The sequence below is a fragment of the Periplaneta americana genome, chromosome 2, assembly GCF_040183065.1.
Source record: "Periplaneta americana isolate PAMFEO1 chromosome 2, P.americana_PAMFEO1_priV1, whole genome shotgun sequence".
In the NCBI taxonomy this organism is placed as follows: domain Eukaryota; kingdom Metazoa; phylum Arthropoda; class Insecta; order Blattodea; family Blattidae; genus Periplaneta; species Periplaneta americana.
In genome coordinates this window covers 214576278-214592817 of record NC_091118.1, presented here as the reverse complement: position 1 = coordinate 214592817, position 16540 = coordinate 214576278, and the positions used below count along the sequence as shown (strand labels likewise).

The following is a 16540-nucleotide window of genomic DNA, read 5'->3' as shown; positions in this document are numbered from 1 at the left end:
TCAAAATTTTAAATACACTATCTTCAGTAATACGTATATACGGTATATTAGATTTACGAAAACATTCTGTAAGGCTACTAAATAAATAGGCCTATATCTGAAAATTTCACTTTTCTATAAATGAAAGTTGAGAAAATATTGCTTTTGGATAAAAAAAAAAAATCAAACTTGTGAAAAATGAGCATTAAAATTAAAACTTATATTCTTATAATGCACTTATACTTCTCAGGCAGATCTACAAATTAACATGGATACAGTTTTAATAAGTTCTCTTCCCTTTATCCATTGAATCAGTGCTGGCCATCCCTGAATATAGCTCGACCAAGCGGCATATACTACCTCTTTTGTCTGTCTCTTTCCTTTCCACTGTAAAGCGCTCAGGTTCTCCTGAGCTCTAAAGCGCGCGCTTGCTCCTATTGGCATCAATTGACACGACTGGTCTAGGGGTTACCGAAGACTGATTCTTCAAAAAGAAGGAATATCGGAGATCTCTTGTATTTATGAGATGCGAAAGCACTAATACTTTCGACAGCTGCGGACAGAATTTACGATTAGCTTTCATCGCAGTACCAGTTTACATATTTACGCATTGAATCTCAGTAGGAAGTCGTCTTTTAAGATCTCAAAGGTTTCTGGGGTATAAAGGAAGAACCATAGTACCTACAAAATAATGGCACACAATATGCAAATCGGTTGCAGTGTCTCCGTGACTGAACAGCTCAAGAATCCTAGAAAAAATGACGATATTTATCTATAAGTATTTCACTCAAAGCTAAGAAGTCACGACTATCAACAAAGATAGTCGAATTTTAATTTTAATTCATTGCTAGCAAAAATTACATAGGCCTATATTTACATAGATTTCGCAATATATAAAACATAATTTTAAATGTACAGTTTCCCTGAAAAAGGATGAGACGATTGAATATTCCTAAGTCTCAGATGTGAGACACTGCGCATGATCGGAGACCAGAGCACTGATACACAAGATAACGAATATTGAGTTACTTAAATTCAGACTATTTGGTTTGTTACTAGCATCGTTCCGAAATTCACTTCAAAAACTGCAAAAAATATGATAATATTACGTAAATGAAAGATAAATATATACATAAATCGTGTAGTTAAATCGACAATGGACCTTCATGACTAGATCGACACTCCACACAGAAAGCATAGCTTTCATGTAGTTTCAATAGCTCAGACGGTAAGACTTCTGCGTGTTGTGTAGAAGAGTGCGAGTTCGATTCTTAGTCTATACAACGATTTTTTTTGTCTAAATAACGTTGAAATAGCTAAGTAACGTTGAAATAAAGTTTTACAAAGTCCTGAGATTAAGTGTTAATGATCGCAAACAATACAAAATTACAAGTTATAATATTATAAACGTTAATCTAATGAATGCATTTATACACACACATATACAATGTAAATGCATATATATATATATATATATATATATATATATATATATATATATATATATATATTAAAAACTAACAATTAAAATGAAATTATAAAAATATATATAATAATAGACAAACTTTTACAAAGGTTTAGAGTCCTTAGGCTATGTAATTTGTTGAGTAATTATTACAATATTTTATTAATAGCTTTCCCAAATGTGTAAGAAATGCACTCGCACAAAACAATTTTTGTCAAAAGTATGGCTTTAGATTATTTCATTCTTACACCTTCAGTTAATTTTAACTATTTTATCTACGTGTTTGCAATGGTGTTTAATTTAGTATGCATTCAATTTTATTCATGTTATGATTGAATGGAAAAGCACTGTTGCAGTTATTGACTAATTACATATATTAATAATAATTATTAAATACATCTGTTAAGTAACCAATTGCAGTATCTTTTGCAAAATCTTGAATGTTTAAGTTGTCAATAATATTTCTGTACTATATACTATAATACGTTAAAAGAATTTGCAATAGATTTGGGATCCTCTACTTTATAATCATTGGTTTTAATGAAAAAATATTTTCTTTCTTAGGATATCTACAAGTTTAAATTTAATAATATTCCGAATAGGTTTAATTGCATTATCTGAATTTTGTACTTTTCTATTCAAATATTTTCTATTTCCCTCTTTCATAATTTTTGATAAATTACACTGTACTCCTTGCAGTATTTAAGAACATGAGGATCATTACATTGCAACTCATTACATATAGATTCTTCTTTTTAATACATGAGATTTTGAAGTCCCTGCGTTATCTACATGTTTTTAATTTTGAATTTTTTCACAACATTGAGTGGAGAAAATCCACTGAAGTGATTATGAAATTAAGTGAAAAATGCAATACATTAACTCTTAATATCAGTAGTACCAGTATCATATACGTTTTTCCAGGATTCATTTTGTAGACATAAATGTTAATAATCATTAGATACAACATTTACGATCCTTTCTTAGTTTTTAAATTAATATTTTGAAATTGTTCAGTGATATTGGAAACACTTAGGATTTGTTTATCATGTTCAGACAAGCCATTGATTATAGGTTCTGTCGAATAGGAATTCAGTCTAATTCTGTGAACAAAACATTTATCAATGGCTGTGTTACTTCAGCTTAGATTTAATTTGATTAGTTTCGCAACAGTTGGACTTCCTGTTATATCCTGTTATTTAGATATTTAATTTAGGGTTGATTTTAATAAATCTATGCAAGATGCCTCTTATTTCAATAATTCTATATCACGTTAAATAGTCATTGTCTACACTAAAGTATTATCGTCATCCCTCATTTCTCATCGTAATGGCGAACCGACGTGACATGAGACAGCGAGTTATAGCTCTAGTTGAGGCTGGATATGGGGCTAGATCTGCTGGCCGTTTGGTCGGTGTTCCTGGAAGTACAGCCGCGAGGTGGGTTATCGTTACCAAAATTTAGGGGAGGTCGAAAATCGCCCTATTCCTGGGCGTCCGCGGATTTCTTCATTGGAAGAGGATGCTCTCTTATTCGAGACAGTTCAACAGGACCCCTTTCTGACTGCTAACGAAATAAGAGCAGTATCTAACTTTCCCGGCTCTTCACAGACTGTGATCAGCAGGTTGATGAACCGCGGTATTAGGAGCCGGAGGGCTGCGCAAATGGAAATATTGGGGGAAGCACAAGCTGTCGACCGTCTTGCCTTCGCTACCAATCGAGTGGATTTCGATTGGAGAAATGTAATTTTCTCCGACGAAACAACCATCTCGAGTGATTACGAAGGTCCTGTCCGTGTCTATCGTGAGGATGGTCTCCGACATGACCAGCGCTATGTGAACACGACGTGAAAGATCGAGGCGCTTTAGCATATCGTTTTGGGGGTGGATGTCTTACGATGGTCCTGGCGTTATAGAAGCATCTATGGCCGGTTTAATGCGGGAACTTACGAGCACATTCTGGAAAATATATTCCTTCCCTCCGCCCGAGAACGTTTTCCCGAAGGAACATTGCTCTTCCAGCAGGATAGCCATCCCGTGCACTATGCTGCAAGCATTCAAAGATGGTTTCAAAGGAGACCCGAGATCGAAATCATTAATTGGCCTCCGAAGTCACCTGATTTGAATGTCATCGAAAATTTATGGGTGGAATTGAAAAAGAGAAGGATAGTCCCTATGCCCACCGACGCCCTCGAAATCGAGACGAATTGTGGGATCAAGTTGTTGACACCTGGGAAGATCTCGCCGGGGATCAGAACTTATTCCACAATCTCATGACATCCATGCCGGATCGACTTAGATCTGTAATAGAAGCTGATGGCATGTGGACAAGATTTTAAGTTAACAGGTCTCTTTTTGTTTCTTATGATTTTTGTCTGAGGAAGAATACTTTTAACTTCCAAGTAAGTTTTATTTTTTTTGACGAGGTTCAGCCAACTTGTAAAACCCAGAAATTGGGCATAAATTATTCCATATTTTTCGACAAATTAAACAGTCGAGGAACTCTGAACAAATTAATTACACCTCAATAAAAAAAAAAGTTTTACCCGGGATCGAACACGAGACGTTTCGGTTATACAGCGGAACCAACACGCTACTACATGAGCTACCGAGACAAGACAGTGACAGCAGCAGTCCAGAATGTAGATCCCTTAGCAGGCATTTGCCATTCGGTACAGTGAAGCAATGATATTTTGTGACTCGAGCTATGTTGTGAAATCCTGGCCTTAAATGGCAGTCTTCTTCGTGATCCTTATTCTGGTCCTTGTCCTTGTTGTGGTCCTTGTAACAATTCTTGTACTATTTCTCATGTTATGTATCGTTACGTCGATATCGAGTGAACCGCGCTGTAGAACTTTAACTTCCGACGACCAAGAATCGTCTCATTCTTTTTAAGGGTAACTGTACGTCTACAAAGAATAATTTAAAAATATTTTTAAGATAATCCAGCGCAGACGTTTCTCAGCCAATGAAGGACCTCTTTGACGCTAGATTGACCAATGAGAATTTAATTACACTAATAGTCAAAATAAATAAGTGATAGTTTTTCCTCTTACGTTCATTTGTTTTATTTGTATCGTCTCTGTTTCGATGCATCAGTAATCAAGCAATGACGTCAGACTTGCTGTCTCAACGTTCAACAATAATTAATTACAATAATTGCACAATTAATTGCTAAAATAAAAATGTTTACAATAAAATTAAACAAGTTGAAAATTAGGCCTATAGATAAGCGATGGCAAGAGTTCAAAATAAAGTGTTATAACCTCAAATATTCAGTTGTTTTTATTCCAAGGAGCCTTTTATTCCTATCATCTCTGCTTCGATTCGACTGTTTTTCTGGATTTTATTAACCTCGAATGCTTTGTTGTTCAGAATTACATTTGTTCACACTGGCATTATCTTGCCGGATACAATTCGTGACAATAGTTAAGCTCAGGTAATTTTATTTCGCTCCTTAAACTCATGTTTATTGTCATTAGATAATTATTTCGAGACCGGAGGTCAATTAAATTACCGGGAAACTACCAGCTCTCGTTATATTGTAGACGATGATTACAAAAGGAAAAGAAAAATCAAAATAAGAAAGGAAAGCTTTTTTATATTCAAGGGCCACAGGGATGAACAGAATTCGTGGTGGGGGTAGTTCAGATATTAACATAATATCAGTATTATAATTATACGACGAAAAGCATATGCAAGTATACAATAATAACATTAATGAAAAATGAATTACAAAAATAATCCTGATTTAGAAAGGAACTGTTTCAACAGGGGAATTAGGTAGTTTAAGGCCAAAATTTCAGCTGTGATTTAGAACAGCAGTAGTAAAACATTTATTTATTTAAATATTTATTTATCTATTTATTTATTTAACTAGCTAGCTAGTGAGTACAAATTAAATTTATAAAAGAAAAATGTTTCTAGCCACTACCGTAAGAGCCAGGCTCGTGTACGGTGTGGTCTTAGCCAATAATATAACATAAAATTTACAAAGACAGTTTACTAAATACAGTAACTTAATACAAACCAATAAATACAACACAAGAGCAAAAATAAAGAAGAAAGAGAAAAGGAGAGAAAAATACACATTTAATATAAATTGACAATCCGACAGAAGCCAGTGATATTCAATAAAAATATGAATATAGTCGACAGAAATAAAAGATAAAAAAAATACATTTGTTATTATATATCATTGACAATTTTACAAATTTCTTTTTTAAAAGCTTCAATTTTAAAACATTTCAAATTTGGAAAATGGTTTGTAATTTTATTATAAAGTCTTGGGCCGAAACTAGCGCCATGTTTAAGAGCTGTCCTTGTATGACTTTAGGCTCAATTAATGGGAAAGTAGACAATGGGTTCAAGGAATGGATTTGTTCGGTTTATTCTTGTTTCATATTTGTGTGTATTTAACCTGGAATTGTGATTTAGTGAACATAACCTAGTAAGGAGTACCGGTATTTATAAATATGGTAAATGTTGAATATCTTCAATTCTGAAAAAAATTAAATTAGATGGATAGTCGATGGATTACGATAAGCAGAACATGTCCATACCATTCTAGATGCTTATATTTCACAAAATCTAAAATTGAATTTTGTGGAGCGTTTAAAAAAGCCCATTTCTGTACTAAGCAGTTTCAAAATCATATTTTTATTCAACTGTCACTTTTCTGCTCCACATGTTAAACTGCTTCGAATGATTGTTTTATAAATTCGCACTTTTGTATTTTTGTTATGTTTTGTCCCACAACACTCCATTTAATATTGCTATTGCTGATCATTTTCTTGCCTGCCATTTTTATTAATTTTGATGCGTAAGTACTGATATTCATCACAATATTTGACAGCTTTTCCCGACTTTTATTAATAATAATAATAATAATAATAATAATAATAATAATAATAATAATAATAATAATAATAATAATAATAATAATAATAACAGTAATAACAATAGCAACTTTGTCTGAAAAGTAACACAGCCACACTATCAGGGATTGGAATGCTTCATCTGCAGACTTACTAAAGGCTTTACCAACAACCAAAAATGTATTTAAAAATAGGCTTAAGGACTTTACTAATAGACGGTAATTATACACAGTACTTAAAGGGTGTAACTGATATTTTGTTAATGAAGTGTTGTATCAGCGAAGAATTATGTTGTGTCACTGAAGTGTGTTGTGTAAGTGAAGTGTGTTGTGTAAGTGAAACGTGTTGTGTAAGTGAAACGTGTTCCTGTCAGGGAAGCTTTATAGTTTATAGTGGCAGTGCAAAGTATTTGAACAGTGAAATGTGTTCGAAGTGTTAGTGAAATCAGGATAGAATCAGTGAAATGTGTCGTAGTTCCAGTGCAGTGAGTGAGTTGACAGCGAAATGAGTGTAGTGTGGAAAGGTACTTGTGCAGATATGAACATATCATACTCGTGGGTTTTAGTTCGAACTTAGGTTTAAGATACGATGAAAGAGTAATGGAACGGAGAAAAATTCTCTCCGGCGCCGGGATTTGAACCCGGGTTTTCAGCTCTACGTGCTGATGCTTTATCCACTAAGCCACACCGGATACAACCCCGGCGCTGGATAGAATCGTCTCAGATTAAGCTCCAACTCTTGGGTTCCCTCTAGTGGCCGCCCTCTGCACTACGTCATAGATGTCTATGAACGTAGGACCGAAGTCCACACATGTGCTGAGGTGCACTAGTTATGAGTGACTAGTTGGCCGGGATCCGACGGAATAAGCGCCGTCTTAAATCACGAAGTGATTTACGCATATCATATATATTATTTTAATGTACCGAAGTACATATGATACTTCCATGCAGATATTCTGCGTCATCATACGATGAAAGAGAATTTTTCTCCGTTCCATTACTCTTTCCTCGCATGATGACGCAGAATATCTGCATGGAAATATCATATGTACTTCGGTACATTAAAACAATATATTAGGTTTAAGATACAAATTAGATTTACTTTAAATGTTATTTTAAGTGCTTCATTTAATTTAGGATATTCCCTGTTATTATTATTATTATTATTATTATTATTATTATTATTATAAATTATTGTTAGTATTAATTTTTAGTATTATCAATTGTATTTTTTATTAATTGTGTTTATTATTGTCTTTATTGAGTGTAATTAGTTACCACTGCCACCAGGTATATACCCATTGCAGTGTGAATAAATACATACACATACACATATTTCAAAATAGACAACCATCCGGCCAAATTCCGTTCTATACAGACATGAACATAACTTTAATGAGGCCATCATAATAAACAGAACTGTCGTAAATAACAAACCACAGAGACGTTGATCGTAAATCTTCAAACATCATTGACAGACTACAGCTATTCCTTTGGCGAAAACTGGCGCAAGACAACACATGGGAAGGCCTGTTTCTAATACAACGCACAGCGATTTCTGTGTAGCGCAGAATGCAACATCTCTTGTACTGCAGGTGCTTCGAGTACATAGTAATTCGTGATGCCACAGCCCATGAAGAGCTAAGGCCAACCAACCGACTGCCTCAGAAGAGGTGAACGATCATCCAACCAGAACGGGATAAGGTGTGACTAGCACGATGATCTCCCAGCTGTTGTAGCTGATTTTCGGAACCGGATTTCACCATCTATTCTAGTGCCCTAAATTCAGCGTGGTGGTGGGTGGGCACCGATCCCATACACTGGCCGAAATTTCATGAGAAAATTCCTTCCCCATGAGAATTCGAACCTGCGCTCATTTCGAATCCGGGTCCATAAACGGCGTCATGGCACAGGACACATGAGTTAAACTTCACAAAATTGTAATTATGATTAATATTGTCTTTATCAATATTACTATATCACTATCATTATTACTAGGCCTATTAATTATATCATCATTATTATTATTACTATTAATTAATTATCAATATTACTATATTTAAAAAATGACTTTTAAGGAATCCGGAGGTTCATTGCCGCCCTCACATAAGCCCGTCATCGGTCCCTATCCTGAGCAAGATTAATCCACTCTCTATCATCATATCCCACCTCCCTCAAATCCATTTTAACATTATCTTCCCATCTACGTCTCGGCCTCCCCAAAGTTCTTTTTACCTCCGGCCTCCTAACTAACAATCTATATGCATTTCTGGATTCGCCCATACGTGCTACATGCCCTGCCCATCTCAAACGTCTGGATTTAATGTTCCTAATTATGTCAGGTGAAGAATACAATGCGTGCAGTTCTGCGTTGTGTATCTTTCTCCATTCTTCTGTAACTTTATCCCTCTTAGCCCCAAATATTTTCCTAAGAAACTTATTCTCAAACACCCTTAATCTCTGTTCCTCTCTCAAAGTAAGAGTCCAAGTTTCACAACCATAAAGAACAACCGGTAATATAACTGTTTCATAAATTCTAACTTCCAGATTTTTTGACAGCAGACTAGATGACAAAAGCTTCTCAACCGAATAGTAACAGGCATTTCCCGTATTTATTTTATTATCATCATTATCAATATTATTACTATTATTAATAATTATTATTACCATTATTATTACTATTAATTACATTATCAATATTACTATTATTATCATTATTATTATTATTATTATTATTATCATTATTATTATTATTATTATCATTATTATCATTATTATCATTATTATTATTATTATTATTATTATTATAAGCTATTTGTTTTTCACTTTACAAATAATTATTACATGCTCAAGTTTACAAACTTGCAAAAAAATGAGCTTTGTTATTAATAATAGGCCTAATAAAAATGTTTAATTACATTTATTAATGAAAATTGAGTTACATTTCTTATTGGGATTTTAGGGCATTTTTATTACATTTTTTCATATTGAAATAATAATTCAAATCTTGGTTTGCAAACCTACTTGCAAATCCTTGCCTATTATGTCTCGGACCCCCAGGGGGGCCATCAGCATAGCTAAGTCGGCTAAGGCGCTTTCCTGCTGATCCTGGGATGCGTTCGGGCGCGGGTTAGATACTGGTTGGGTTTTTTTCTAAGGTTTTCCCCAACCATAAGGCAATGTCAGGTAATCTATGGCCAATCCTTGCCCTTATCTCGTCAAACATCTCGCTATCACCAATCCCATCGACGCTAAATATCCTAGTAGTTTATACAGCGTCGTTAAACAACCAACCTAAACAGAACTAAGGGTCCGCGGACCACAGTTTAAGAATTACTATCTTCAGCCATCGTGTTCACGTCACCAGCACAACAGATTCTTGGCTGATCGACGTCACTAATTTATTATTGTGGTTACATTGTACTTGGCATTGTCAGGAATTCGCTTCTTCACTAGATTCACTTGGCATTACATCTAGACTGAATGTGGGGTCCAGACCATCAGCATGTTACGTAGCGGTCCCGGTTCATTTTTCATTTAACAGTCCACTTGCTTTCAATACTGAAAATTGATCTGTTCTTAGCAGATGAGTATTTATAAATCATGCAGTAAAATAGAATGATTACAAACGAAATTAACCTGCACAATTAATTAAAACAAATTCTTCAACAGTATCCGAACTCTAAACTATGCAGTCTGGAGCTAATTTAAAATTCATTTTATATTTTCAGATATGCCTAGTAATATAATAAAAATAAATAAATAAATAAAACACAACACAGAAATACTTAAATAACCACACGAAACATTCAAATATATATAATTCAACTGGAGTTTACAAATTAAAATGCAATAGTTGCCCACATTTTTACATAGGACAGACGGGAAGATCCTTTCATACAAGATACAACGAACATATTAAAGCTATAACCAAACCTAACATTACATCAAATTATGCAGACCACATTATCGACAATAATCATGACTACAATAATATAGAAACAGATATGGAAATTTTACACATCACACCAAAAAGTTCACAGTTAAACATCCTAGAACAATACGAAATATATAAGAATACAATAGCACACCCACAATATATACTTAATACGCAACTACAGTTCAATACGCACACATTGTTTGACGTCACAGTACGTCACAGCATACAGACAACCAACCCCCACCATAGGAGCAACACACCCCCACCCCTACCATCGACAACTGCACATCGCAGAGCCAAAATCAGCAGTGGTTCAAGAGACACTGAAGACGACGACAAATAGCGTCGAAACGGGCCGTCTGTCGAAGGTAAATACCTTTTTAACAATTTTAACACTTTTAACGTGTGACAGAGTAAATTTTATGTAATAAAATAAGTATATATAAATTTCAATCATAAGACACATCTGTTTTGCAAATGTTTATTTGCTATATGAAAATGGAATATATTTACGTTTTTGCCTTATTGGGCAGCATCAGATATAATAAAATATGTAATCTGAACCTTGATCAAATTGAGCAAATAACAAATGAGCAATGTATTATACATGGTGTTGGATCTTCATGAGCTTTATGTATAAAACTATAAATAAAATTGGAGGATAATTAATTTGAATGTGATGCAAACTTTTAAAATTGAAATTGAAATTGATTGTGTATACATATAACTCATGTTACAGCATGAATACAAATTAATCAATTAGAATTATACGAATTATTAGTAATGTTAAAATAAATTATGAATAAAATAAATAAAATGAATATATTTGCTTAAAAATGAATATATTAGCTTATAGCTTATTAGCTAATATATTCATTTTATTTATTTTATTCATAATTTATTTTAACATTACTGATAATTCGTATAATTCTAATTGATTAATTTGTATTTATACTGTAACATGAGTTATATGTATACATAATCAATTTCAATTTCAAAAGTTTGCTTCACATTGAAATCAATTATCCTCCAATTTTATTTATAGTTTTATACATAAAGCTCATGAAGATCCAACACCATGTATAATACATTGCTCGTTTGTTATTTGCTCAATTTGATCAAGGTTCAGATTACATATTTTATTATATCTGATGATGCCCAATAAGGCGAAAACGTTAATATATTCCATATTCATATAGCAAATAAACATTTGCAAACAGATGTGTCTTATGATTGAAATTTATATATACTTATTTTATTATAGTCTGGAGCTATCGAAATGCTTGCTATGAACCGTCATAATCGCAGTTGTCGTACTGCATCGTGTTTGTTTAATAATAACTCTTAGGAATTAATTTGATCTTATTTTCAGATTAATTTCGTGCTTTTTCCATTAGTTGTGAAATACTTTCCTGTACTACTATTCCAATAACACCGTTGTTGTGGTGTGAATCGCGCTCTGTAAGGAACTTCAAGAGTTAGGCCACTTTTTGTTTCTAAGATTGTACTCACGCAGAAACAAAATTTGGGCCGCCTGAATTTTCCAATTTCCAGTTGTAACATACTGCGCATGCCCAGGTGGCCCAAATTTTATTTCTGAGTCTGTATAACGGGCCAATTGATCCTAAATGCATAAACTTTTTTAACTCATTTCTTGTGTCTTCATTGATGGCAATAAATCTAAGCTCATGAATGTAAAATAGGGTGTGCCTCAAGGATCAGTGTTGGGTCCTATCCTATTTTTAATAATGGTTAATGATTTGATGTGCAATGTCTCTGCTTATTCTGTGGTATTCGCTGATGACGCCACTTTCTTGACAAGTCATAGTGATATTAATGAATTGAAAACTCTTAGTAATTCCGTTTTTAATAAAGCCAAGAAATGGTTTAGTTCTAATAAATTTCTTTTAAATGAAAATAAAACTACATCTTTGTTGTTTAGTAGTACAGTCCTGGAAAATAATAATTTTAAACTTCTTGGTATTACTGTGGACAGCACACTTACTTGGGCAGACCATGTTGAGTCTGTTTGTAAAAAATTGTCAAGAGTAATATTTCTTCTGCGAAATTTGAAAATGTATGTTCCGAAGAATTACATTAGAGTTGTCTATTTTTCTTATTTTCATAGTATACTTTCTTATGCACTACTTTTATGGGGTAATAGTTCTCATACTAATAAGGTACTTATGTTATAAAAAAAGCTATTAGAATTATAACTAATTCATCAATGAAGGCACATTGCAGACCGTTATTTGTAAATGAAAAAATTATGACTGTAACATCACTGTATATTTATCAAGCTCTAAATTTCGTCAAAGAAAATTCACATATGTTGACACATAGGAATGATGTTCATATATACAACACCAGAAACCATACCTTTTTTGACATACCTAAGTGTAGGCTAACCAAAACAATGAATAATTATTTTATTATGTCGTTAAAAATAGAAAATACATTTCCGAGATATCTTTTTAATCTGGAAAGGAAGGGATTAAAATTGCACTTTTTGAATCAGATTCCTTTCAGTTATAAGCCCTTTTCTCTGCCATAGTTTTGTAAAAATATAGGCTATATATTTCTTTTTCCTTCTTTTCCCCTTTTTGTTCTCTTTATCAGCCGACGAATTTACTATCATAGACTTTTTATCTTAAATTTTATTTAATTTTCGTATTTCTTTTCTTTTTTTTATTATTTTATTACATTCCATTTTGATATATTCTTCCTTACGTTTTTCCATATTAACCATTTGTACTAAATGAGTTGCTTTCACTATATTTCAATGTATTTTACTTTCTTTTTTTATTATGATATTATTTTCATGTTGTTTAGTGTCGATTTTATTATGCTATTATTTTTTTTTTGTAATATGTTAGTATCGTGTTCTTTAACTTTTTGTTAAATTTTAACTGCTTGTATACTTTGTGACCTGGTAGAGTGTAAGAGAAGGCCATATGGCCTTAACTCTACCAGTATAAATAAAGAATTATTATTATTATTATTATTATCTTTTAACAGACTTGTCTCTGGTTGGTTAATCAACAAACCATTTTATGAAATTAATGAGTTTTTTAATGTTAATGTTGTTGAGTGTTTTTGAATTAATTTTATTGTTTTGTTGTTTACCTTTCATTGCTGACCTTGTCAATTGCACTATGTTGTGTGCTTTGACTGTATAACACTGAATATATTGAATATAACAACGCTGTACCGACTACTAGGTTATTTAGCGCCGATGAAACTTGTGATAGTAAAATAGTATTTGGCGAGATGAGACCGAGGATTCGCCGTAGATTACCTGACATTCGATTTACGGCAAGGTAAAACCTTGAAAAGATCACAACCAGGTAATCAGTCGGGAATCGAACCCACGCCAGAGTGCAACATGAAAACGCACCTGCAGACCTAGCTACTCGTTGTCCAAAGTGCTCTGGGACAGGAGAAAACACACTAGGCGGGATATGCACACTTGATCTATTGCGTTCATAGCAAATTATATTAACGGAGAATGTGAATGCGCAATGTTTCATTTGCAGCAACATGTCACGAGAAATAACAGCGAAAGAAACTCAAAGCAGTATTAATTTATGGCAACGCCACCTTAAAGATGTATTCCCCAAAACATGGAGTGTGGCCAAAACAGACAAAAGTAGAATTCAAGGAAGAGAAATTACGTTCTTAAGAAGCGTAGGAGGACGGAGCACATTAGACAGGGTCATCATGTCGTTGTCTTTGTCATGGCACATCAAATCGTCATTATCACATACAGGGTGTTTCCGAAGTAGTGTTACAAACTTTCAGGGATGATGGCGAAGAGCACATGTATCAATTTGAGATAAGGAACCATGATCCGGAAATGACTGAGTCGAAAGTTATAAGCAAAAATAGTTGTGTGGAAATGGAATTGTAATTTGGCACCATGTGCCCTCCTTCCCTTAATCTTTGGAACAGTCGTGGAAAGATGGTATGGGCCGGATGTCTCCTACGTGGGTACTTGCCCCGATACAATCTGTGAGCTTGTCTACTGTTCCCATTGGCTCATCCGTATTCGAAAATCAGGTCTACTTATTCCGCTCTCGTGTACTCCATTTCACTAGGACTGATCGACTGGACACTGCAACTTGTACACATACACTGCTGTCTACAGACGTTCATATCAGGACCGACCATGTCCGTTACACATTACGCTATCTGCATTGCTTTAGTGTAGTTTCCTGTCCCCACCCCTCAGACAGCGCACTGAATGGAATACTTTAAGTAGACACCGTAAACAACGTCAGATGAATACAGTATGTGTAAAATGTACAGATAAATATACAAAAACAAGGTGTACAAAGGAATAAAATTATTTTATTTCCACACAACTATTTTTGCTTGTAACTTTCCGGACCAGGGTTCCTTATCTCAAATTGATACATGTGCCATTCGCCATCATCTCTGAAAGTTTGTAACACCACCTCGGAAACACCCTGTATATCGTATCATAATTATACCATCTCATCATTATATTATCGTCGGCCTGGTTGGCTCAGTTGGTATAGCGCTAACCTTCTATGCTCGAGGTTGCGAGTTCGATCCCGCGCCAGGTCGATGGCATTTAAATATGCTTAAATGAGACAGGTTCACGTCTGTAGATTTACTGGCACGTAAAAGAACTCCTGCGGGACCAAATTCCGGTATATTAGCGACGCTGATATAACCTATGCAGTTGCGAGCGTCGTTAAAAAACATAACATTTTAATTTTCATTATATTATCAGATATAACCTTATGTTTTATGCCAAATACACGTTACCCACCATGCCATCATAATGTACTTCATCCTATCACATAACACACCATTTCATTATACAGAACTTTCATTTGAAAATTTCCAGTCTAAATATTTATTTCAATTAAATTAATTTAAACAAAAAACACGTCAATTCAGATATTGACGGGAAGTTTAAAACCAGTGTTACTTGCATTTTAATTTAATTTAACCTGCCCTTTGGCAGAACACTATGAAAAAAAAGTCCCTTGTGCAGACGCTTGTATTTCCCTATTTTGGCTATGCTGACATTTTACTGACTGACCTCTCCAGCGACAACAAAACGAAACTTCAACGTGCTCATAATTTGTGAGTACGTTTTGTAAGCAATGTTCGTAAATATGATCATATCATCCCATCCCTGGAAACAATAGGTTGGCTTAAACTAGATAAGAAAAGAAATTTACATTCACTTCTCTTTCTCTTCGAAATCTTGATCTCTTCTATTCCTTCGTACCTGTCGTCTCGCTTCACTTACCTTTCTTCCCACCACAATCTGAACACATGTTCTCGCCACGAAACAATACTAACAATACCATCCCATCGCACCTCCTCATACTCATCCTCTTTCACAACAGCCCTGCCAGGACTCTGGAATTCGCTACCTGCTAGCATCAGGGACTGTCGAAATAAAATTGAATTCAAACGCAAACTTACTAGGCACTTGGTCAGTAATTGATTTCTTGTAAATAGTTTCCTTAGTCTATCATAAAATATTTCAATATCCAGTAACTTCATCACTATACAATTTTGTTATTCTATGTTTAATTTGTAATTCAGTAAATATAAAATATTCTTTGTTTTTGTATGATAAATTATCTAGCTTTAATTAGTCAGGTAATCTTTTCGTACTTTGATTTTTATTGTAATTGTAATTGTAAATTTAATATTAATTGTAATTTTATTCTTCATATTATAGTTTGGAATCTCCTGGTAGAGGGGCAGAGAAGGCATGACGGCCTTATCTCTACCAGGTTAAATAAATAAATACTAAATACTATGAATGAACGAATGGTTATCTAGCGTCTGAATGGGATGAAGGTGATGTCAGCGAAATTAGTCCAGAGTCCAGCGCCGAAAATTATCCAGCATTTGCTCTTAATGGGTTGAGGGAAAACCCCTGATAAAACCTTAACCAGGTAACTTGTCCCAACAAGGATTTGAACTCGGCTCGATTAGTTTCTCGGTCAGACCTGCATACGTTGTGTCCAGTTCCTTTCACATTTATGAAATGTCGTCGATTCAGAGTATGCCGAAGCTCGTTTTTATTTGACCATACAAATTAAACACGATCCTAACAAAACTAATCCAAGAGCCTTGCGCATATTTCGCCTTAATTAGAGCGGTGTTGATCTTGCTCATTTCGCTTCTCGCTCTCCGTGAAGAGCCGCCCACTCCTTGGCGCTCTCCTGCTCCACCTGCTCGATTGTCCCCTGTTATTTTAATTAACCTCTCTGCCGCCACGTGCTATT

The 16540-nt window shown here is 34.2% G+C and overlaps 1 protein-coding gene and 1 long non-coding RNA gene across 11 annotated transcripts in view; one reads left to right on the top strand and one right to left on the bottom strand.

The window, feature by feature from the left end:
• Positions 1-16540, bottom strand: part of tmod (tropomodulin) — a 242200-nt gene that overhangs the window by 197850 nt on the left and 27810 nt on the right. The window lies entirely within an intron of this gene.
• The window catches only part of LOC138695117 (uncharacterized), a 51238-nt gene continuing 45301 nt past the window's right edge, over positions 10604-16540 (top strand). Inside the window, exon 1 of the long non-coding RNA XR_011331062.1 lies at positions 10604-10627. This is a non-coding gene — a long non-coding RNA (uncharacterized lncRNA). The remainder of the gene's footprint in view (positions 10628-16540) is intronic.